General features: G+C 47.9%; 1 protein-coding gene and 1 long non-coding RNA gene across 6 annotated transcripts in view; one reads left to right on the top strand and one right to left on the bottom strand.

Annotated features, from left to right (window-relative positions):
• LOC105095239 (urea transporter 2) overlaps positions 1-25,517 on the bottom strand; it is a 401,376-nt gene that overhangs the window by 36,022 nt on the left and 339,837 nt on the right. The window lies entirely within an intron of this gene.
• Positions 1-25,517, top strand: part of LOC116149801 (uncharacterized) — a 72,427-nt gene that overhangs the window by 5,490 nt on the left and 41,420 nt on the right. For 2 of the 4 annotated variants that reach the window (XR_010378166.1, XR_010378165.1), the window contains exons 2-3: positions 13,069-13,225; positions 16,842-18,074. This is a non-coding gene — a long non-coding RNA (uncharacterized LOC116149801). Of the gene's footprint in view, positions 1-10,440; positions 10,640-13,068; positions 13,226-16,841; positions 18,075-25,517 lie in introns of those variants that run through there. The other 2 variants (XR_010378168.1, XR_010378167.1) reach the window with 2 other exon arrangements.

Raw genomic sequence — 25,517 nt, 5'->3', positions numbered from 1 at the left:
TTTATTAAGGCCTAGACTTGAATGAATAGTTACTTGGAGTTCTGTTTGTTGTCACGGGGAAGTGTGTTATTTCAATATGGGATTCAATACCCAGAAAACAGATTCTTGTGGAGCCCGCTCGTGGATCCTGCAAAGATGAATACATCTGTGGAAGGAGGTGCTTTTCCTTTCCTGCTGCCTTCCATCATTACCCCGCTGGAAACACCGGCTGCTGTCCACAGGCTTGGCTCCCAATCACCTGTCTCCCTGGGGGAGGATAAAACGCAGGGACCAGGTGTTCTCTGACATGGCAAAGCAGAAGAAAAATCACCGTATTGGGAGTGTGGAGACCTGGGATCTAAATTTAGCTCTGCTGCCTACCGGCTGTTTAACCTTGAGCAAGTTTAATTAATAACCAGATTGTTACTATCTTGTGAATCTGCCTGCTTCTCCTTATGTTCAAGGCTGCAACCTGAACTCAGACCATGATCATGTCCAGTTACAGCCCCTGGTATCTGTGCAAGCTCCACAATCCACTCTTCCAAGTGCATCCAGAATAATCTTGTAAGAAAGCAAATCAGGTCATATTACCTCTTTTTTAAGACTCTTAAATGCTTCCCAGTGCCCTTGGGTTGTCAAAACTCCTGGGCAGGACATTCAGTCTGATTTGGTCTCAGTGAGCCTCTCTGCCCTCCTCTCCAGAAGAGGCTGTGTTTTAAGGTGAACGAGAGCCAATAGTTTCCAAAGTGGGGCATTCATCCTGAGGGGTGCATAAGACAGTCCACTGGGGTGTGGTCTATTAGAACTTTAATGTATATTTTTATCTACATATTAAGATGAATTTAAGCTAAGGAGTCCTGGCTCAGATGATTTTTCAGGTCATCACATGTCATATGTAGACGCTGGATTCCGTGAGTGGTCAGCCTGGCAAGGTCACCTATGCAGGCTCTGGAGTCAGATTTCCTGATTTTTATTTGTTATTAATATTATAATATTATTAACTTTATTCTTAACATCCTGACAAAGAGTGAAACTCTCATGGTGCAAAAAGATTTACACAAAGTAGACAAGTGGATTAAAGATTCCTGCAAAGACCCCAATGTTCATAGCAGCACTATTTACAATAGCCAAGACATGGAGACAACCGAAATGTCTGGCTACAGATGACTGGATATACAATGGAATACTACTCAGCCATAAAAAAGAATGAAATAATGTCATTTGCAGCAACATGGATGAACCTAGAAATTATCATACTGAGTGAAGTAAGTCAGACAGAGAAAGACAAATATCATATGATATCACTTATATGTGGAATCTAAAAGAAATGATACAAATTCTATTTACAAACCAAAAACAGACTCATGGACATAGAAAACAAACTATGAAACAAACTTTCAAAAGGGAAAGGGTGGGGAAGGATACATTAAAGGTTGGGGATTAACAGACACATATTACTGTATATAAAATAGATAAACAACAAGGACCTACTGTATAGCACAGGGAATTATATTCAATTCCTTGTAATGAGCTGTAATGCAAAAAAACTGAAAAAAAAAAGTGTGTATATGTATAGCTGAATCCCTTTCCTGTATACCTGAAACTAAAATTGTAAATCGACTACACTTCAATAAAAAAATAGGAAAAAAAAAGATTTCTGCAAAGAAACTTCAGATTAAAAAGAAAGATTAACTAAGATTAGCCCAAATAAATCAGGAGGGAGCGGTGGGGCTATTGCTTCCTCAGTTCTGATTATAAACTCATCACCAGCCACATTAGGAAGTAATGGTGATGACGACCTAATTAGCCATGATGAGAATTAGGGCAAAAAAATGTCAAAATTATGAAGTCGACTTTAAAAAGGATTTACATTCACTGTCATCAAAGATGACGCTCTGTTAGCCACTATATATAAAAATAGATAAAAAATTTTTTCTTCTGTATAGCACAGGGATCTATATTCAATATCATGTGATAACCTTTAATGAAAAAGAATATGAAAACAAATATATGTATGTATATGCATGACTGGGGCATTGTGCTGTACACCAGAAATTGATACACTGTAATTGATATACTTCAATAAATAAGTAAATTATTTAAAAAAAAAGATGACCTTCACCTAAGTGTGCATCGTGCCTTGATCTATTGACTAAGTATGTGAATATAAATTATAATTAAAAAACATATTGGGGTACCTGCTCAGAAGTGTTTTTCTGGTAGAATTGCACAGTAAAGAAATTTGGAGACCACTGAGCTGGGCATAGACTTGGGTCTAGATGTTATGAGGACCTGCCCTAGATTCAACAAATGAACTCTGGCCTAACGCAAGACTGTGAACTTCTTAGTTATTGATGCTTTTAAGGCCTTTATAAAGTGGAGCTGTTACTGTGCAGTATAATCTCAGTAGGTTTTAAAGGAGTAGACTTGAAACTTTGGAATATTTTACCTGCAAAATTATTTGATCTGGATATTGCCTGATACTTATGCAGAATTTTTAAAAAAGGTAAATATTAGGTACTGTACAGAATTATGTCCCTGATAGGATGGGTTATGGCAACCTGCACCCTTGTGATGGAGAATTGCCTCCTGACATCAGGACCAATTGGATCACACACCAGCCCATCATTCAGAACTCAGCAAGCAATGCCCTTTCTGCACCATAGTCATTCTGGAAGTAATGTGTTTACCCCAGCCTTCAGAACACAGTCCATAAACCGTAGGGCTTGACAAAGTGGCACTGTTTAGGCAACACAGGAAAACTGGAAAAGTGAATTGTAGGTGGTGAGTGACTAGCAATAAATAATCAGCTCATTCCCGTCGCAGGAATGCCTGTGACCAGGAGAAAAATCTGACCAGCGGAAAACTTGGATTGGACAAAAGCGGGCCATCTAATTCTGTATGAGTATTTTCGAGAGTGAGTATGTTCTGATTCCCTGGGCAGGATGGCTCTTCACAATACCTAGTTTTGTTAAAACCACGTCTGGTGACATTTGGACCCCACCCAGTTACCTGGCATCGGAAATCTCAGTATCCGTGGGGTCAGCATCTGTGGATACAGAGGGACGACTGCACTTCATCATTTTATATAAGGGACTTGAGCATCCACAGATTTTGGTACCTACCAGGGTCCAAGAACCAATCCCCTTCAAATATGGAGGGACAGCTGTCTATCATTAGTGATTCAGTCCTTTGAGCTAAACACAGACCCCCTCAGGTATCTTCTGTCGAAAAACAGGCAGCCTTAGAAAGAGCACAGCCAGTCAAAGATCCCTCAGTGCGACTTGACCTGTTAAACGGCCCCCTCGTGGGGAGAGCTCTGAGACAGGCTTAGGGCTCCAGGCATTCTGGCAGGGGATGCACAAAGAGGTGGGGAGCTGTGAGCAGGGGGAGGAAAGCAAAGGCAGAGACAGAGAGCCCCAGTGACAGCTCTAATGGTTTCATGTGCAACAAAGAAAAAACCTGAATTTAACCCTTTAGTTCAGGTCTAAGATCGACTGCGGCAAACACTGAGTTTATCGTAATCCTCCGGACTTGGGTAGGAACCACATCTTTCAGAATGAGTTCCATACAAAACAGCTTTCAAGGGGCCCCGATAAATACAGTCAGCTTTCAGTTTTCAGTGAAATTGCCATTGGCTTGTTGGTTGCGGAAAGACAATCTCGGTCACCATCAGATCACTCTTACCAATTATGGATGAACAAGAGACAGCAAAGGGAATGACTAGAAAGAATAGAAAACTGCTCTCTGGTGAACAAAACTATTGTGATTAGGGGTTTCCTCTCGTACATCTCCCAGGATCTTTCTCTCATTGTTGTTCTGCGCACTTAATTGTGGAGTATTTACTTATTTATGTTTAGAAGAGGTACTGGGGATTGAACCTGGGATCCTGTACATGCTACCGATGCACTCTGCCATTTGAGCTACTCCCTCCCGCCCTTTTTCTCCCTGTTATTGTGGATAGTTGAGCCTGAGATTGGGGCCATTCTGATGGCTTCTTTCTGATGGTTTCACCTCCCTGCTTGTTCAGCAGGCTGATTCGTCTGTTCAATCCCCGTGCCCCCAACACACACAAAGCTGACTGATTTAGTAGATTCAGTGAAAAAAAAAAATCAAAGGAGTTTGACAAAAAATGTACTTTTTTGATAGAAGTTATTAGTCAGTTGCTAACTACATTGATAGGTTATTTTTATCTCGATTGTTTTTTTTAAATTTTTGTTTTTAAAAATAATAAGTTTAGCTAACTAAAAAGACCAGGTGTCTAATCGACTTGGCTGGTTGTGCTGACAGATATTTGCTATGACATCAATTGACTAAACTGACGGGAATTTGAAAGAGTTCAATCAAAATGTTTGAATCCATCAGTGGGGAGTGTCAACCAGGTTTTGCTCCGTAGAAAGCACTCAAGTGTCTGCATTTTACAACAAAGAAGTACAAGCTGTTTGCCCCCAAGAAGCAAAAAGCTGAGAGGATTCTTTGAAAGATGCTGAGTGATTTTTTTGTGTTTTTTCTGATCTCTTGTAAGGACCTGAGTTTCTCCAGGAAAGACTGACTTATGTGCCCCACGACAGATACATGTTCTAGGTCTCTGGGGAAGGCAGAAGCAGCGGAAGTGAATCTGAGGGTAGATGCCTTTGCTGTTTTTCACCTTACACCAGAGACCTCACACCAACTCTGTCCTTGAGTCGTCCTGAGCCAGACCGTGGAAAAGCCACGCCATAGGTGAAATGAGTTTTCAGTTTCTGTGATCCACGGTCCCTAGCCTGCCTCAGACTCCCTTTCCCACCGTCCTCCTTCTTTCATCAGTGTCCAAAACCGTCATACTGGCCCTCTCTAGGGCAAATATCCTCTAATGCCCCTGAGGAAGGAGTGACAAATCACTGCTCACTCACCCTCCCCAAGAGAGTTGGGGTTCTCATCAGGGACCGGTATTTCCATTGAACATACTGTGTACCAGGCTCTGTGCTGAGCACTTCACACGTGCTGCCTTGTGTTATGTTCCCAACAACCACTGACCATCATTTGGCTCATGGACAGCCTTTGGCTAGTCCGTGAAATAACTTTCTTGGCTGAAGTTTAGAGCTGAGATTCTGGCGAATTTCTGAATAGGTCTGGCTTGCTCTGGGCAGTGAACTTGCACTCCTGGGACAGACGCTGAATCCTAGAATGACGGAGACCCTGGGGCATCCGTATGGCTGTGAACACCTTCACATGGCGTGAATTACTGCAGCGGCTGATGCCAAAGGCTCTGACCATTTGGATCTTTCAGACCGTCCTGCCAAAGTAGCAGCTTCTTTGACGAGACCAAAGGAAATGCGCCTGACCTGCACGTCACTCTAGGTCAGCAGAAAAGACTCAAAGTTTGAGGGTCACTGAGGTTTTGCCTCATCACGCTACAGATTAGGGGCCCCTCAAGTCAGCGCTTACTGATGCGTCAGTCTGCGCAATGCATTTGAGGAAAAACATCATGCAGACTCTTCCTCCAATGCCATTCATTCAGCAAACCTCTGCTCACATGTCAGCTGGGCTGGGGGAGTCCATCTGCATCAGTAACGGAGAGGGCTAGTCCACTGAGAGAAAAAGCCTCACTGGGATTAAGACAATGAAATCAATGCATTTGTACCCAGACTCAGAGAAGATTACAGCCCCAAGAATGGTAAACCGGCCCAACCTTGTCCGTTTCTCACTGTGTGGCCACAGAGCAGTTACACTGAAAGCACAGACACCATCCCCCCTGGACATTCAGGGTCAGGGTCAGCGTCAGCGTCAGTGCCTGGTGAGGGCTGGGGAAAAGCCTGGGACAGGAGGAGATTGGTTTTGGCCAGTTTCTCCCATTCGTCTTCTATACTTCAGGTGACCCTGGTGCTTCTACATAAATGGACTTTTAGGGCTCCGTGTTTTTCCTTCACAGCGCCCCCATGTGGCAGGTTGGTTAATAGACTCTAAGCGGCCGCCCATTATCACACAGCAGCCTGTGGGTGGCTGAGTCCACCAGATGGTACCCGTCGGGCATGCACTTTCTTTTATCCTTTTCCACAAGACCTCGTGGTGTGGAGCTGGTCACCCTGGGGGGAGGCAGCCAGGTTTGATGGAATGAGGGACAGCATAGGGAAGTGATAAAGAATGAGGCTCTGGAGCCAGATGACTAAGTTTGAGCCTTCGTGTCCTCTCATGAACATCCCCACTTCCCAGCACCATGACTTTGGGCAAATGACCGGGCTTGAGTTCTCCCAAGGACGTAACGAGGATGGTGGTCACAGCTGCACAAAGGCAGCTTCATGGGCACATGACCAGGGCCATCGCACATGCTTTTGTGCATAAAAGAGCCCAGGCTTGGGGTTTGGTGCTCTTCAGTCACCATCTGGGAATTCTGAATAGCTCAGATATCTGCAGTTACTTAAAATCTTAAAATCTTTCATAAGTGAAGTCTGATAGGACAATGGACCATGAGTGTGGGGGACGGGGTTCTCGCTCACACCCGGTCCTGCCTCCTCCTGCCTCCGCTGGTCCCTGCTGCCTACTCCCCCCATCTCTCGGTGTCCGGGGCCCTGTCCAGCCTCTCCCTCTTTGCCCCGCCCCAGGGACAGTTGCTACCCTGCGTACACAAGTGCGTCCAGGTGCCTGTGCACAGGTGTGGGAGGGTCAGAGCTGCGCAGTGCACCCTGCGGCATCTTGGCCGTTCTGGGTACCAAGTGCATCCTAGCATGGAGGCTGTGATCCCTGGGGGGTCGTCATGCACAAAGGGCTGGGCAGGGGGGCTTGCGGGAGGGAGACCCCTGGCTCCGGTCCTTCACTCTGGGGCAGGTTTGTCTGTCCAAGGGCTGGGGGAGGGACGCCTGGCAGCTCGTGGGCCTTTTGTCTGTGTAGGGTGGGGCCTCCGGTACCTGTGAAGGTCTACACTCACCTGGCAAGGGCAACATTAAGGAGCAGATAAAATCACCACGACAGGGAAAGAAGGCGAGAGAGTGAACAAGCCAGAAAACCACCCAAGGAAGAATTTTAAAAGTTTTATATTAGAGTACCTTGGACTGTCCATTTCCCTTGCTTTTTGAACAAGGGCCCTGTATTCCCGTTTTGCAGGCAGCCCCACAGATTCTGTATCTGGTCCTGATTCTGCCTCTGGGCTGCAGTGAGGGTTAGCTGAGTCAGCCCCTGACCGTGCTGGGGGTGGGGCCCAGCGGGAGGCAGTGCTCAGTGTCCGCTTCTCAGCTGGAGATGCTACATCAGCCATCAGGTCGTGCTCCCTTGGAGCCGGAGGGCTGAAGTCTGGGGTTGGGGTGGGGTGGGGTGGGGCAGGGCGGCAGGGTCCCTCCACCCATCAAGCTCTCAACAAAACAGAGAGTTGTCTGCGCTCTACCTGACTCTGGACATGCTTCTTTAAACCGGGCCAGGTACTGACAGGTAACTACTTTTGCAACAGACAGAGCCGATCGGGGACCAGGGCTGCGGGAGGCATCTCCATGAACCCATTTGGAAGGAGAGCCGGGGGATCGTCCCGTGGTCACATCCGCTGTGATTCAGCTCATTTCCAGCACGCTAATGAATTCAAGAATGAGCTTCTGAAATGAACTCTCCATCAGGAGGGAGGCGGTAATTGCGCTGGTTATTAGCGATCACTCTTGGATGGGGGTTAGGGGTGTGAGCAATAGAATTAAATGGATTTCCTTTGAAAGTTCTGCTGCTCAAAGGAAGAGAGAGAAATACTACATTATGCGTTTAAAATACCTCCAGGGTTTGGTTTATAGACTTGTTTATATTTATATATTTATTTGAATGTTTATGGCTTTCGCTCTGTCATTTCCACGTTGGGATCTCCATACTCATTATGGTTTTATGGCCCCTTTTTTGGAAATCAGTGGCTGCACACACCCGCACGTGGTCTGAGGAGTGGAGGCGATTCAGAAAAGGAAAACAAGTTTAATATTGTAGCTGGGGGGTAGGAGCCCTCCCTCGGGGTCAGAAAGTTACAATGAAGCTGGAGATCTGCCTGTTTAGTTAGAATCTTGGGGAGTCATGACTTAGAAGGCAGCTGAGAGGTGGTCAAGTTTGACCCCTTCTTGGACGATCCAGGAGGCAGAGGCCTTGAGAGGTGAAGGGACCGATCAGAGATCTGACGGCTTGTTGTCCGGAAGTCGGATGAGGGCCCCCGCCCTCCTGACGCCCACGGCTCCTCCAGACCCACCTTCCTTCCCTTCCTTTGCACCAGGCGGCTCCCCCATCGGACGCAGAGTGGGCACCGTGCCCAGAGCCCATGCTACGTTTAAGGGCCCGCAAAAATGCTTTAATTTCTTTTTAAATCAGAAGGAAAAAAAAACATATAATCCAGCCTGCATTATATTGATCTCAATACCAATGCAGTCATAAAATATAATTTTCAATAATTTTTTTATGAAGCAAGGGACCTATGAAAGCCAAGTGCTTGGGGCCCCCACAAGTCATAATGCGGTTCTGCTGATACAGACCAACCAAGACAGCCGTGGGAGAAGTCCGGGGGCGGGGGGACCCAGTGCCTGGAATCAGCCCCACCCCCGGTGATGGGGTTCTGCTCCCACCCCATCCCCCTCTTTTCAAGTAAGCTCTTTTGTCTCAAATGCCTTTTTGTCTATCTCTCTGCACAAAGATCATTTCGAACAGGGAAGAGGGGTTCTGAGTAACACATCATGATGGGTAAAGAGTGACCGAGATATCTTATGTGGGCAAATGCACACTGAGCAGCAAACCCCCTGCTGAATCAGGTCTGATCAGAAGGCACTTGAAGGTTTTGAGCCCCGGGGTCTCCATGGTGCGGGAGAGTCACAGCTGTTGTGTGAACGTGGGATTGCCCATTTATAGGAAGTTCTGCTTAGTAAGATGCCAGATGGGCTGCCCGCCTCTGGTTGGATGTGTTTTGGTTGGCTTGCACCCCCTCAAGCCTGATCAGCCTCCAAGGCTCCCCTGTCTCAGTGAGACAGACTGTCACTGAGGTAGATGGAATGTTTCAGGCGCTCCCCGATTCGTGTTGACACCTGATCCCCAATGTGAAGGTGCTGGGAGGTGGGGTCTTTTGGGAGGTGACAGGTCATGAGGGTGGAGCCGTCACGAGTGGGGTTAGTGCCCTTATAAAAACGGCGCCAGAGAGCCCCCGAGTCCCTTCCTCCATGTGGAGACGCAATACAAAGACGGCTGTCTACGAGCCAGGAAGCCAGCTCTCACCAGGCCCTGAGTCTGCCAGTGCCTTGGTCTTGGACTTCTAACCTCCAAAACTGTGAGATGTAAATATTTGTTGTTTACAGAACACCCAGTCTATGGTATTTTGTTATAGCCAGGCGTTCAGGCCCCTCTTTCTCTCATACTCCACACCCCAATGCACCAGAAATTTCAAAATTTCACCTCTAAATCACATATGGAATTACATTTTCTCATCAATTTCACTAGTAGGTAGCCAACCCTAAGGCACCATCATCTCTGTCCTGTGTTGTGTGAACAGCCTCCCAACCAGGACCAATCTCTCTACTTCTTCCTTCAGTCTAGCCTGGGCAGCTTGAGGGGTCTTTTGAAGATGTAGCTCAAATTCTGCTCCTGCTAAGACTGCTTGGTGACTGCCCAGCTCACTCAGATAAAGTCAGAGTCCTTCTGCTGTCCACTTGGCCTCCAGGACCCAGACTCTGCTGCTTCTCTGATGTCATCTCCTCCCTGTCACTTCCTCCCCTGCCTTGAATATGTCAAATCCACTCCTGCCCCAGGACCTTTGCACATGTCACTCCCTCTGTTAGAACACCCTCCCCTGGTTAGTGTGGCTCCTTCTCAGAAATGCATCCTCCAGCCTCCTCTTTGCTGTCGCAGGGCCAGCTGGACTTCCCTCCCAACACTCACCATCACCTGATGCTCCAACAACCCCCATTTGTTTGCTGTTTGTCCCTCCCATTCAGATAAAGTACCTCCTCCACAGGACAGGGACCTTGTCTTACTCACTGCTGTATCTCTAGACTTATAACAAATCACATTTCCAATATTTGTTGAATGAATGGAGAAAAGACTGGGACCTGTAAAGTTGATCCTTTGAAAATGTCTGCACACCTGCCTGTATGGGCAGGTTTTCTATTTTCATCCCAGCTTTGGAACTGCACATTTTGCTGATGCTTCCTTGTCTCATGGAAGCCCCTGCCTAGTTCCATCCATCCTCCTTCTCAAGAGCTGATTGGCTGGTCTCCCTGCCCCATCCTCATGTTTCCAGTGGAGAGTATTTCTAAAGTATAACCAGAGCCCGTGCCTTCCCCACTGAGAGCTGCGCAGACGCTCCCTGCAGCCTTCAGCCGCTGACCAGCATCCAGCTTCCCTGCCCTCCCCGCCTGCCTCACCCTCTTGGCTACGGCCACCGCGCGCCTTTTCAGTTCCTGTAACTGGCCCCTCGGTTTCAGGCCATAACTTTTGTCTTCCATAAATTATCATGACACCGTTATTGCTCAGAACAGTTCTCAAACTGACAGGGAAGGGAGAGGGAGAAGAAAAATACCCCCTCCCCACCCCAATAAATTTCAGATGGAGCTGTGGCAAGAGCATGAAGTGCGTGCGGCTGTTGAAAGTGCTGGCGATGAAACGGAGGGGCGCTGGGCTACTTTTACCGGCAAACGTGTTGTTCGTTAATTCTGCCAACGTCTGTGAAACACACGTGGTGAGCCAGGTGGGCGCCAGGACCAGCGCTCGCGGTGGGGGCAGAGGTGTGATGCTCTCTGGTTTGGGGAGGGGCAGACAGTGGGCAGGGAGTGATGCCACAGAGGGGTGCCTGGCAGAGGGAAGCAGGGGTGCTGAGGGAGCCCAGAAGAGGGCAACAATGTGCTCTGAGCTGGTCTTCAGTGGGGAGGAAAGATCGTGAGGGCACAGTCAGAGGAAAGCGAGGGTCTCTCAGGGCTGAGGATTGGGGTGGTTGTTCTAGGAGCCGTGAGAGCACAAGACGGTTGCAGCAAAGAGGGGTGGAGGGGAGAAGGGCACGACCGCTGAGGAGCCTGTGGGAGCTGCAAAGGGGTCTTAGAACGGGCTGGCCCCATGCATAGCTTAGAAATACACTTGGTCATGTGGATTTGAAGGCAGGGAGAGCTGTCAGGAGGCCGTTCAGGAAATCACTTGAGAAGTGACGCAGAGTTAGAAGATGCACAGGCAACCACCGTGGAGACCTGTCTGAGGTGTGGGTAGGGTTTGTTAGCAGACTGCTCAAGGCCATTGTTGGGGGACAGGGACACCAGGAGCTACCTGAGGAGGGGAGACTTGAGGAGGCAGTCGAGGGTCTGACAGTAGAGGAGGTGGGGGCTGACTGGCGAGGAGGACAGGCAGCTGGGATGGTCAGCCTCGTGCATTGGCCTGGCTGGGCTGCTGTCCCCAGTTACTCAATCAAACACTCCTCAGCTGCTGGTGTGAAGGCGCTTTGTGGTGTGACCGACGTCTGTGATCAGTTGACTTAACATCTGATCTGGGTGGGCATGATGCAAACAAGACTTAAAAGCAGAACTAACGCTTTCCTGAGAAAAGAGAAATTTTACTTGTGAACAGCAGCTTCAGACTGAGCCTGGGAGCTTCCTGCAGAGTTTAGACTTGCCAAGCCAGCCCCTACAATCTCCTAAGCCGACTCCCTGCAGTAAATCTCTTTGAATATATATGTAATAATCTCTTGATATGTATTTTATATATAATTGTATATAGCATATCATAATCTATATATAATATGTAGTCATTGTATATAATATATAAAATAGTCATATATGTGATCTCTTTATATGTGTATTTTATATATAATCATATATAGCATATACAATAATCTATATATAATATATAAAATAGTCATTATATATAATATATATAATAATCTCTTTATATATATATATATATATATACACACACACACACATACTGATTCTGCTCTCTGGGTGACCCCTGACTGATACAACACCTGTGAGAGAACCCAGCCCAGCCCCTCTCTTGATGGAGGCCTCCTGGTTCCCTGCAGCCAGGCCACTCCCCCGGCCAGGGTGCACCGTCCCCTGCCTCCTTTACCAGGAGCCCCCGGAGTGGCCGGCACAAAGATGAGTCTGTCTGGGGAAGGGAAGCGCGTGCCTACCCACCCTGTGTGGTGCGTACACACACGCACCTGCGATGGTAGGACTGATGCTTGCTTCTCAGAGCCCCAGACCAACCTAGCCCAATGCACCTCACTTTGTAAGCACCCCCTTTCTCTTGTCAACTCCTGGGCAATTCCGTGTGGGTTTGGCACACGGTGGGAGACTCCCCACCCTTGCTGTCTTCCTATGCTTTTTAATTCTAATATCTCCCTGCTTCCCAGTAAGGGTCTGAAATATATCCGCCGAGTTCCTAGCAAAGACACTGCTCTCTCTGTAGATGCCTCAATCAGCCAAACTCAATCTCAAGAGTCCTAGGGGGTGAGATCAATTTGGTTCCACATAGCTGTGCCAACTTCTACTGCTTCCAATAGTATTGCAAACTCATTGAGAGCGCTTGGCAAGCCAAACATTTCCACATGGTTTACCCACATTAATTAATTTAGCCTCCTACTGCCATGGCGAGACAGGAGAGGGCACCTGGGTGCAAAGGTGGCGTTCAAAGGAGCACTGGAGGGGAGGGGTCCTTGTGAGTCGGCGGGGGGCGAGGCATCCTTCTGGACCTGGCGCTTTTCTCCCACCCGTGATGGGTGGCTTTCTTTCCCTTGGGTGTGATATGTATAGCTCAGCGGAGGGCCTCCATGAAGCGTGAGCAACGCAGGTCCCCTGACCCCATCTCTGTGCTGCCCTCATGACTGTGAGGGGTGCAAAAAACCTTAATGCAGCTTCTGGGGGCAGCCTGTCAGTCTGATGCTGGCTCCCAAGGAATGAGTCAGGCAACTTGAACACGGATGCTGCCTGCAAGGTTGCAGAGTGTGTGGGAGGGAAAGAGGGAGGCTGGAGGGGAGAGGAGGCTGGAGGGAGCAGAGGCTGGAGGGAGCAGAGGCTGGGGGCTGCCACTGACCAAGTACCTAGCTCCAGGCCAGGGACCGGATCTGCATATTCTTGGTCCTAATCTTCACAGCGAATCTACTGGGTAATTGTTACCATTTCCTTTTTGCAGAGGGGGAAACGGAGGCTCTTCCTGACTTGAAAGTCTTTGCTGTTCCCTGTAAACATGACGTCTCTCGCGTGGAACGGAGAATCCAGTTCAAAGCGAGAAGGAGGTGGTGAGCTCGGTGGACAGTACCCAGGTTCTGGCACCAACCACGTGGCCTCGGGTAAGTCACTTAGTGCCTGAGTCCCTCAGTTCAGTGAATGGTTAAATGGAAAGATAGTTTAAGAAAGAGACAAAAGTGTGGGTTCTTGTGTCAGGCTGCCTTATATTCTAGAACCTTTTATGCTGCAGCTTTAAAAAAAAATCTATAAAATGGGAATATAAATAACACCAGCCTGATAGGATTATTGATAAAAGGAGATAGTGCATGTAAAGTGCTTAGCACCACATCAGCCACATTGTTAAGTGCTAAATAAACCAACTATTATTAATTCCTCGCGGAGACGTCGTGGGGATCATTTTTTCAGCTCATTTAAAATTAGCTCCTGTTTTTTGTATCACATTATGCTTGGTACTTTAATAGATGGGCAAACACACTGAAAGGGTGCAAAGCATACTCTGATTTTTACAACACACGGAAGCAGTTTAAAAAGACCTTTGAGCAAGTAGAGGAAATTGTTGAGGAGACGGTTGAATAAGCGAGGCGGTCAGATGTTGGAGAGATACATGAAGGAGGGTTTCATGGAAGAATAAATGTCTGGGCAAGTTTTGGAAAGAGGAATGGGCTATGTTTTGGAGAAAGAAGCAGTTGTTTCGGGAGGTGGGTAAAAATCTCACAGAGGTGGGAGGAAACGATGTGCGTATGCACGCGTGTGTTCATCTGTGCGTATCTACGTGTGTGCGTCTCTGTGTGCGGCACGGGGAGGGACGACAGGCGGGTGCCTGGAAGGAGCCTGTTCTGACAGGTGTGACCGCTGCCAAGGGCAGTGGAGTCAGGGTAGTGGTGAGCCGTGAAGTCCATGTGCGGGCGTCTTGCTTTGGTAGCAAGACTTGGGCTATAGAGTTCTTGGCTTGTTTCCTGGAGTTTCAGAATTTAGAGCTAGAAGACATCTGGTCCAGCCTCCAGTCTATCAAGCTAGGAAATATTAGCCACATTTTTACAAGAAAGACACTCGTAAGGTGCCAAGAGTTATGACAGTATCACCGACCACACTCTCCCTGGTCCACCCATCTATCCTGACTCCTTCTGTTGGCAGAAATAACAATATATCCAGGAGAGAGAAGAGAGGAGGGCGTTGGGGAGGAAGGCAGGGACAAGCAGGACCTTGCAATCCTCACGATAATATGAGGACCAAAGAAACCTTAGCAGGCCAGCCACGAAGCAGGTGGAGGAGACCTGCAGCACCGCTTTCTGATTGGAGGAGGCCGTGGTTGTCCAAACTCTCCTTTCCCTTCACCCCAGGCCCTGGGTGCCTTGAGCCTCCCATCTAATGCCCAGTAGCCTGTGATATGTCTCATACTTAGATCCGCCTGCTGTACCAGGGCCCCTGACACTCTGCATCCTTCAGTCCTCTAGCCTGGTACCCTGTGCTGGAGTCTGCACCATGGTGCTTCTCAACTACTCCACCACCTCTGCTCTAGATGCAAATTATCTGTGCCATCTGTATGCATGAATCCTGCCCTCTGCCCCCACTGTCCTGACTGTTCTAAACCCTGCAACCGTTCAGTCTGTTCAATCAGCCTGCCGTGCTCTGGTATTCAAGGTCCTCATTTAAATCACATTTTAAAAAACTAAACAGCATTTACTTCATTAGCTGAGGAATTCCCGCAGGTCCTTTTCTTGACTTCTCCACTGGTCAGTCATAGTTCCAAACATTTTTAATTGATAGAGTTTAGGGGCCACAGTGCCTGGAAGGGGGTGGTGGTAATATCTTCAAGTTGCATGTACAGAGCAAGCCTGGACTTTTTCCTGAGCTGGAGTACTGGAAATCAAGAAAAAAAGCAAACTTTTCTAAAAACCCTTTTATTCACCTAAGATTTATTCATCTTAGGTAAACCAAGACTGAGGAAATGCCTGATCACCATATCTAAGGACATTATTCTTATGGTTTTATTGTTAGCAAGAGGATTATTATTCGGAATGACTGGGGTGGGGTGGTGTTGGAGTGGATAGGAAAGGCTAAACGCTGCCCACCCCCCCACCACACTGGCCTGGCGCCCACTGGTTCTTCTGTGTCTGCACTGGTTTGGTACAGTCACCACTGCCCATACCAGGCTACTGAGCACTTGAAAAACGGGGAGTCCAAATCGAGATGTGCTGTAAGTGTAAAATGCACACCGAATTTCAAAGACTTACTACAAAAAAGAATGTAAACATTTTCATGAATCATTTTGAATGTTGATTACATGTTGAAATGATAGTAGTTTCGCTATATTAAGCTAAATTAAATGTATTATTAAAATTAATTGAAAGTGTTACTTTTTAAAAATGTAATACAGTTAAATTTTTTAAATCTTTTTTAGGAAGAAATTTAAAATGATGTATGTGATGTCATTTGCAAATATTTTCTCCCATTCCGTAGGTTGTTGTTTTGTTTTGCTTATGGTTTCTTTTGCTGTGCAAGAGCTTATAAGTTTAATTAGGTCCCATTTTTTTAATTTTGCTTTTATATCTATCGCCTGGGTAGACTGCCCTAGGAGAACATTGCTAAGATTTATGTCAGAGAATGTTTTGGCTATGTTTTCTTCTAGGAGGCTTATTTCCAGAATATATAAACAGCTCATACAACTTAATAACAAAAAAACACAAACAATCCAATCCAATCCAAAAATGGGCAGAAGACCTAAACAAGCAATTCTCCAAGAAAGACATACAAATGGCCAGTAGGCACATGAAAGAATGCTCACCATCTCTAATTATCAGAGAAATGCAAATCAAAATTACAATGAGGTATCACCTCACACCAGTCAGAATGGCCATCATTCAAAAGTCCACAAACAATAAATGCTGGAGAAGGTGTGGAGAAAAGGGAACCCTCCTACACTGTTGGTGGGAATGTAGTTTGGTGAAGCCCTTATGGAAAACAGTATGGAGATTCTTCAAAAAACTAAAAGTAGACTTACCCTATGATCTAGCAATCCCACTCCTGGGCGTATGTCCAGAGGGAATTCTAATTTGAAAAGATACATGCACCCCAATGTTCATAGCAGCACTAGTTACAATAGCCAAGACATGGAAGCAACCTAATGTCCATTGACAGATGAACCGCATAAAGAAGTTGTGGTGTATTTATACAAGGGAATACTACTCAGCAATAAAAAAGAATAAAATGATGCCATTTGAAGCAACATGGATGGACCTGGAGATCATCATTCTAAGTGAAGTAAGCCAGAACGAGAAAGAAAAATACCATATGATATCACTCATATGTGGAATTAAAAAAAAAAAAAGAAAAAAGAAAAAAAGAGGGCACTAATGTAAAGAACTCATCTACAAAACAGAAACAGACTCGCAAATATAGCTACCAGGGGAAAGGGGGTGGGAAGGCATAAATTTTGGAGTTTGAGATTTGCAAATGTTAAGCACTATATATAAAAATAGATAAAAGACAAATTTCTTCTGTATAGTGCAGGGAACTATATTCAATATCTTGTAACAACCTTTGATGAAAAAGAATATAAAAACAAACATGTGTATATATATATATGCATGACTGGGACATTATGCTGTACACCAGAAATTGACACATGTAACTGACTATACATCAATTAAAAAGTAAAAAATAAAAAAAATAACGTATGTGACACACAATGACTCATGTTATCTTTCTATTGGACAGTGCTGGTTTAGAACCCTGGATCTTTGGCTGTTTGATGAGACTGGTTCCAGGGGGCACCCTTGGACGCTGTCAGTTTGAAGAACAGATCTGCGGAGTGTCTGATTTATAACTGACAGTCACGCGAAGGGAGGAATAGCTTCACCTTGTCGTCTACCTACTCTGCGCCTGGTCCTTGTAAGGGAGGAGACTCACAGAGACATTACAGATCACAGAGGTACAGCTCTGGGGGAGCTGCGACCCCCGTCAGGCTCTGTTGGACCACCTGTCTATGGGACCACAGTGCTTTGCCTCCCCTTGTCGGAGAGAGCCAGAGGGAAAAGGCCAGGGGTCAAGTGCTGCCCCTTCCCGCTCTAAAATGCCTGTTTCTCTTGGCTGTGCGAGACCTTCAGAGCTGGTCAGCACAGTGCGGAGTGTTTGGCTGTGACGCAGAGCCCTGGGGACTAGCTCCGCCTGCCAGTCTGGGGCTGTATGCTTGGCGGCTGTGGGAATCAACCTCCTGAAACTTCTTCCCAAGATGTGGACGGGGAATGGGGTGCCCAGGTTCATGTGGGAGTCGTGTTTATGGTGCTCAGCCTCCAGATGGAACGGAAACTGGTTCCATCTGATATCCTGATGTGCGGAGTGGGCGACAGGACATCAGAATATTTAGACGTGCAGACAATTGGCTGAATTTGTATTTAGTGTACAGGCATTTAGAGACTCAGAGGTTGGGATGAGGAGAGAAGAGACTGACAAATTATCTGGTGCGATCCTCTCATTTTACATGTCAAATAAATGGAACCAGAAAGGTGAAACGCCTACCTAAACTCGCCAGCAAGAGGGTGGAAACTGTTAGCCTGGGCCAGTGTCCCGGTCAGCCACCTACCCTTCCAGATGTGAGGGAGGCATTGGTGCTGACTGTTCCTGACCCCAGTGATTACAGGACACTAATTACTGCCCCTGCCAGGGATGCAGAGACACTGGACTCCATTCCTGCAATGCCTGGCTGTTGCCAGCTGCTGCAAAAATTTCAATCAAAGGGCTTCTCATGGCCCCAAAGACTCTGCACCTTCCCCAGTGCCCCCCAGTGCCTGAGACTTGAAGATTCGGAATCTGTTGGCTCTACTGATGGGTGGCAGGAAGGGTGGTCTGGATCACAGGTGTGCAGTTGGTGAAATGTCTTTGGCTCTCCCATCTGCCCCTTGTATGGATGCCCTTCTGTAAGCGTCTCTTTTGGTGGAGGGACGCCATCAGGTGAGTAGCCTGCAGCCTTGCTACACAAAGTACACCCTGTGGCCCAGCAGCAGCCCCTGTGAGCTGCTTAGAAATGTGCCGTCTCAGCCCCTCAGAGACCTGCTGAATGAGAACCTGCATTTCAGCAAGATGGCTAGGGAATCTGTCTGCCCATTACAGTTTTCAAAGCCCTGGGTTAGGGTATTAGTGACTTAATTCACTGCCACACCCAGGGAGTATTTACATATCAAAAAAATAAGGGGAGAGTGTGAAATGTTTATTTCAAAAAGTACACCTCCAATGGGGTGGGGAGGCAGGGAGTTACGACCTCAGTGTCTGACATCGGTATTTAGGGCTGTGTTTTGGGGTGGCGGTGGGAAGGGTGGTGGGCAATTTGAGAGCTCAGGCTTTGGAGCCTGATTGCTGAGGTTCAAATACTGGCTCAGTCACTATGTCAGCTATGTGATCTTATGAGACCTTGCGCAGTTGGCCTCAGTCTTCTCATCTGTAAACTGGGCATAGTGGTTTCACTACATCGGATGGTTGTTGTTAGGATGAAGTGGTTTAACTCTTGCCAAGCCTTTAGAACAGTGCCTTAGCACACTGTAGGTGCTCAGTTAAAGTCAGTTTTCATTCTGATCATTTCCATGCATGAAGCTGCCCCTAGTAGCTGGGTCAAGGATGTTGCCTTTTGCAGTGTGACTTCCTATTTTAGGGACCACTGCTTGTACAGGTGGGGCACGATGCTCTGTGCACCCTTCCATCCCAGGGGTGTGGACTTCGGGTCCCTAGGTTGCCGAGACCTGGGGAAGGAGGGCCCCACTTGGCTTCCTGCAAGGCGAACTCTGCACACACAATTTGAGCTCCTGCCATCGCCCTGTCCTGGGGCAGTTTCCAGAAAACAAAACCAATTCACCTCCAGGGAGTCCTCACCCTGTTTTGTTTGAAAATAAACATGCGATAGTTTATGATGTGAATTATGGTCCAATAGGAAATGAACTCAGAGTGTCCAACTCCTTCAGGATGGGTCGTTTCATAGCTGGGGGGAGTCTGGGCTTGTGAGTTCATGCAAAAAACAATGTTGTTAGCAGCTCTGATCCGAAGCAGAGAGCCATGCCCACGGGGACGGTATCTGCCTTGGCAGTGCGGGGCAGGAGCGTGCTTTGGATGGGAGAGCCAGTTAGGGATCCCAGAGCCCTGGATTTTCACATTGCTGGATCTTGGGCGAATCATTCCGTCTCTCCCTTCGCCTGGGCCCCCCAGCTAAAAACCAGGGGGCAGAACCTAAAAAAACCCCTGGGGTTTAACTAGAGTCTCCTGTGCTCTGAAACAAGCAACCCACCACCTAACGGGTCACAGTGAGATGTTCAGCAACTTGACAGGGACAGGAATCACGGTGGACACCCCCTTTCCAAGAGGAGTCAAAGCCTGAGAAAGCCCAGTGCTGCTGGGGTCTGGAGGAGCTCCTGTGCCCCCCTTCCCCTCCGCCCTCCCCAAATGTGCAGCCCCTTAGAATTCCCAGCACTCCTTTGCACTTTCCTCAATAGTGTCTCCCGCCCCCCCCCCATCCTGCCCCCAGCCTGGCCGCTTCCCCCTTCTTCAGCGAGTTAACCAAATTCTCTCTTCATGGACAGTTCAATGGAAAGTTAGTCTGAAACGACAGTATATCATATTTCATGAATTTAATAGGGTTTTCATGATTTTACAAAGTGCCTCCACCAGACACTCGCAGCTGGAGGGCGGCTCAGCGGGAGGCTGAAGCCCTGCATCTGGGTTTTTCAACTCTTGCCAAAATCCATTGAATTTGATCCGGAATGACTATGAATCTTTGGAATGCACAGTCCCTTTTCTCTTGCCTTATCCAAATAAAAAAGGGGAGGAGGGAGGTTGGTGCGGGGGAACCGTCCTAAGAGAATTCCATATGGAAACACTAAACGTGCATTATAAAGGATTTCCTATAAACAAAATCACAGGCAGAGATGTTGGACCCTCCCCATGCTGAAAACAAAGGGCACTTGTGTGTGTTCGTGTGCACTTTCAAACATACGCCCTGATTCATGGGGGTACCCTGGCCGTCCCCCTTTCTCCCAGCTAACTCTCTTCCTTTCCATCTCCCCTGCCCCCAAACTAGCCCCAAACTCCTAACAAGAACAAACTTTAATCGTTCTGCGCAGTAAATCCCCTACAAATAAATATCCAGGGCAACTTCAAACGCGCTTAATTGGAAGCACATGGGAAGAGCTCCCCGGCCCTGGCCGAGGCCGCAGGGTTGTAATTCAATGTTATGATCTGCCAGACATATGCACCATAATGAGCGAAGTTTGGGTTTCCTTTGTGTGTATCAGAGAACTGCAGGTTTGAGTTTTTTCACCTTGTTTTTTTTCTCTTTTGCTCTGCTTTTGTTCAGTCTTCCAACTTCACGTTTAACATCCCCCTCATGAACCCCGAAGGGGAAAAGGCAACCACAGCCTAAACAAACCTTCCTCCCCCTTTAACCTCTCTCCGCAACTCCCTTGTTTCAAACCGTGCATGACTGTCCCGTCTTCCCCTCTGCTGTAAAAGAATTATGGCTCAGGGTTTATGGGACTGAAAAAAACGTGTTCAATCACCAGAATGGGAGAACCGAGGATAAACCACCTTTGGACCCTCTAATGGTTTTATCATAGAAGTACAGCTGGCATGGGCCGGAGGGAACTTTGGGAGGTCACCAAGTCTATCCTCCGGCCTCCACCCTGCTCTATCTACAGCGCTGAGGTCCAGGGGTAGCCACCTGTCCTCCGAGATTACCCAGACAGGGCTTTCTGTAATTCCCTTTGACAACTGAACCCCATCTCTAAGCTTACAACGTGGGAAGTCTTTCACAGGTCCTGCGGAAGTGCATGACCTACGGCCGCTTCTCTTCATCCCATCCTCAGGGACTGCAAGACTTTTAGGTGCCATCCTTTGGGAACACTTCACTGGGGAGAAGGTCTCCAGCCAAGTGCGTGGAGCAACTCGTTCCAGTTTCCAAGGGAGAGAACCCAATGCCAAGTTCCCTCTGCGTAGAGTTGCTGAGTATCAGGCTTAGAAGGAGCCTCAGGGGCCATCCAGCCCAACCGCCCCTGAAGAGCTGGGGTCCTCTTCAAGTGCCCCTGCCTGGCTGACTTCCAGCCTGGACCCAGGCCCTTCCAGCAATCGGGAGCCCACCATCTCCTCCGCCAGTTTCTTCTACGTTCTGAGAGCCCTCCTGATCACACACTGTCTCTCCTCTTGGGCCCAGGTCCACATTCTCATTCTTTGCTTTTGCTGGTCTCCACTCTGCCTTCTGGAGCTACACAGAAGAGTGCAAATCCCTCCGAATGACAGTCATCATTACCCTATTCATACTATGTTATTATCATATTCGTATCACTGCATCTGTATCATATTATTGTATTCATATCATACACCTCCCAGCTTCCCCCTTTCCAAGGATTGAAGAAGGACCAGTCCAGCTTTTTCAGTCACCTCCCCCCACCCCCTGCCACACTCAATATATGGTCTAGACCACTGAGCAGAATCTTGGTCTCAGCTTGTTCTACCTATAAAATATGTATAATTCTGCCATTCGTTCCTACTGTCTAGAATAGCCGTGAAGGTTACATGATATGGAGGTTTTCCTTCAGCATCACCTCGGCACTGGCGCTGCCTGGTGAGACTGGGGTGGCCTCCCAAGGTTCCTCATCTTCACCTGCCTTTCCCAGCTGTGTGGCTCCGGCCCAGCCACGTCCCCGCTGTGGGGGTTGGTTTCTTCCTCTGGGAAGTCAGAGAGCTGGATTCAGTGACTCCCAAGGTTCCTTCTAGCTCAACAGGCTCACGAGGGCAGGGGCTGATGGCAGCTGGAGCCGACGCCCTGGAGGGTTCTCTACCTCTGACCCTACTGCCTTCTGCTCGTCTGTCATTGGTGCCGACAGTGCACTAGACCAAGCCAGTGAAGGTGTGGTTCTTGCCTGCTGGGAACCTACCTTCTGGCTCATGTGACAAGAAATACAGAGAGGGCAGAGTCAGAGGACAGGGCAAGACATCTTATGATCATGTATCTCAACGGGTAACCTGGAAGGGGGTTCGCATTCCCAGAGTTGACACACTGGTTAAAGCAACTGGTTGTGCGTTGGCACGTGGCAAGCCAAGTGCTGTCAGCAACGTGACGGGACTGTGTGAGTGTGTAATTAACAGAACAAGAGTTTTTTCAACAGGGTGATTCTCACTCATGCACATTCTGTTACAGGTTCTCAAAGTGGTAGATAAAGGGGCAAAGTTATAGCTGGCATTTTATTTCCGCTGCTTCCCATATCCTGAACCCCCTTCCCCCAGTCCCTGCCTGGGGGCTGCCACCCCTTACGTAGGAGTGTGTGATCTCCTGGAGCCCCATGCAGCCGGTAGTTCCCGCGCCTGCAGACCACTGACACCTTTGATTGAAGGATGGTGGAGACCTGTGGGCTCTGGTGGAAGGGCAGGGCCTCAAAGGATGGGCGATAGGCCAGGACAGGGGGAGTGCAGCCAGCTAGGGCCTGGTCCAAGCCCCATCGTGCGTCATCTGGACCCGCGGCGATGGCCTGCCATTCTGCCGCCACTCTTGTTCCCTTACAGAATATTCTCCATGCAGCAGTCACAAGAAACGTTTGTAAACACAAATTATGTCATGTCGCTTCTCTGCTCTGGATCCTTCAAATCACTTTCCAACACACTAGGAACAAAACCCTAATCCAAAGTTTATGAGAATTAGCATGCCTAACTCCTCATCTCCTCTCCATTTAATGGTCTGCTCCTTAGCCACACGAGCCTTCTCGACGCTCCCTGGACTAGCCAGGCACACTCCTGCCTCAGGGCCTTTGCACAGGTTGTTCTCAGATATGTGACTCACTGCCTCACTTCACTGAGGTCATCTCAAGGGAGCCTTCCCTGATCACTGCACCTAGGGCAACACTCCTGTCCTTCTCTCCCTAACTCATGCCACTTTTTTCTGCGTATTTATTATTACCTAATAGTGTATCATACATTTATCAGCAGGTTTGTTTATTATCTGTCTCCATCACAGGAGGGAAGGGAACTTTGTCTTGTCCGTCTTCACGTTTCCAACACACTCAGAAAGGACATGTTGGATCAGTGAGCCAAGAAAGCCTAACCTTTCCCAGGGAGAGACAGCATCACAGGGAAAGCCTTGAAGCTGCTTTAAGTGTGAGACAGGGTGTAACATGTCTCCACTTAGGAGGTGGCAGCCCAGGGATTCACATTCATATGAAGTCATCCGTCCATCCGATGGGCCATCAGAGCATCTTCTGAGAATAGCTCATGAGGACGGGGAGGCGCAGGTGAGGATACAGGCACTGTGACCGGGAGGCTGGGGCTCATTGGACGGGTGAGACCACCCTGGCAATTTCACGTCCATTCTCTGGGCTCAGAGCTCCAGGAGGACTCAGCTGCCTCTGCGTCCCAGGGGAAAAAGGGTACTCGAGGTACGCCTGTGAGTAGGAAGGTTTCTGGAATCTTAGCTCTTAACCTTTGTGTCGAGTGATAATTTTTATTGATAGAAAGTCATAATCTTGGAACGTTACAGCTGAAATGGCCCCCACTCATTCATTCAACTGACATTTGTAGAGTGCCTACTGTGTGCTGCTTTAGGCCCTGGAAATGTATCAGGCTGAGCAAAGAGACACACATCCCTTCTCTTTATGGAGCTGATCTTCTAGAGTGGAGACAAATGTCAAAATGTATAAGCAAATTATGCCAGGAGGTGACAGTTACTGTGAAGGAATAAAATAGGAGAGGGGGGAACAATTTAAGTAGCAGGGTCAGGGAGCACCTCATGGAAAGGTGTCATTTGAGTGAGAAGTGAGGGTCCAGGGAACCACAGGAAGGTCAGGGTGGCTGAAGCCCAGAGCAAGGGGATGAGGGGGGAGGAGGCGCCAGAGAGGCAGGTGGGGTGGTTAGACTCTGGGGCAGACGGGAGCCAATGCAGTGGGTCAGCGGAAGGTGATGTGACCTCACACTGGTCACCTAGACAAGCCCTTTCATTCTGGTGCTGAGGAAGAGGCCCAGAGAGGTAAGCGACACGTCCACAGCCTCTTTCTGACGGATCCAAGACAAGAACCCAGGTCTACCAATTTCCAGCCTGTGCACCTGTCCCTAAGGCCTGCTGATTTTGGCCTCAATATTCCAGCATTTAATATTTTCACAAGCATCATTTTGTCTTCTATTCGGAAACCTGCTGTAAGATTACAGGAACATAAACCAAGCTACAGATGAAGGGAATTTCTGAAAGTCACACTGAACTGGAAGCCATGACTCAGGACGTCTGGCCACCACTGCAGAGTCACAGAACCCCTCTTCCAAAGAAGACATCCTCCCATTGCCCCTATCCCACGCCGAGGCTTCTCGAGGTGACTTGTCTCCTTGGCTAACAGACAGGTGTGTTCCTGAAACACTTCTATTTACATCTAGCATCTGATAAAAAAAATCCAGCCTCCTTCCCCACGCTCCCACTCACTCTCCAGCAGTCACGCCGGGATGGGGAGGTGGGTGTGGAGCAGTTCTGGGAGAAAGGCCATTTCTGATGCTAAATTAGTCCGTGGAGCAGAGGGTGCAACTGGATGTTCGTGAGCTACCTTCATCTCACATATTGAAAGCTGGAAGGAATGTGTGGTCATTCATAAGTGCTCGGGCTCCGGAGGGAGCACATGTGGCTGAGAGGAGGCGTGAGGTCCTGTTACGGTACGCCAGATCTGGCCCCCCTCTGAGATTAATCCAGCCCACGGGACCAGCAGTTTCTGCCTGAAGTTGTAAAAAGACAACACCAAAAATCATCATCACTGACAAGACCCTAAATTGGCAGGATGTCCCTGTCACTCTGCCTCTGTGTCGCTCTGATTCTGATTTGAGACAGGTGCTGTCAATACCGGTCGCCACTAGCCAGTCCTAGTGGAGGTGTCCTGCTAGATAAAACACATACTGGCATTTCAAAGACTTATTACGAAATCAAGAATGTAAAATATCTCAATAATCTTTTATAAGGACCGGATATCGAAGTAATAGTTTGGATATGCTGAGTTAAAAATATAATTAAGGTTAATTTTGGCTGTTTCTTTGAACAACTTTAACAGGACTACTAGAAAATCTAAAATTATCCATGTGGCTTGCATGCAGTGGTCTCTGGAATTGGCTCATACCAGCTCACCCTCCTTGCCAACTCTGTGTGTAGTGAGGTCAGGCTGGCGGCTGGATAGCAGTATTGGCGGGATTTTTAACACCATGGAAATTGGCAAGTGCTAGAAATTAGGGCTTTATGAGGGGTGGGGTGGGGTGGGGTGGGGAGAGCTGGTTTACCAACACATCTCTCCTCACATCATTTTTCACTGTCTGTTCCATTCTAGATGTATGGTTTCCTCAGATTTCTTTCTGGGTTTACAGACTGAGTGTGGGGTTTTGTGTGCTTACCTCTGTCTCTTT

Source organism: Camelus dromedarius, chromosome 28, assembly GCF_036321535.1.
Source record: "Camelus dromedarius isolate mCamDro1 chromosome 28, mCamDro1.pat, whole genome shotgun sequence".
Classification (NCBI taxonomy): domain Eukaryota; kingdom Metazoa; phylum Chordata; class Mammalia; order Artiodactyla; family Camelidae; genus Camelus; species Camelus dromedarius.
The sequence above is the reverse complement of the archived record's forward strand: the minus strand, read 5'-3'. Positions and strand labels throughout refer to the sequence as shown.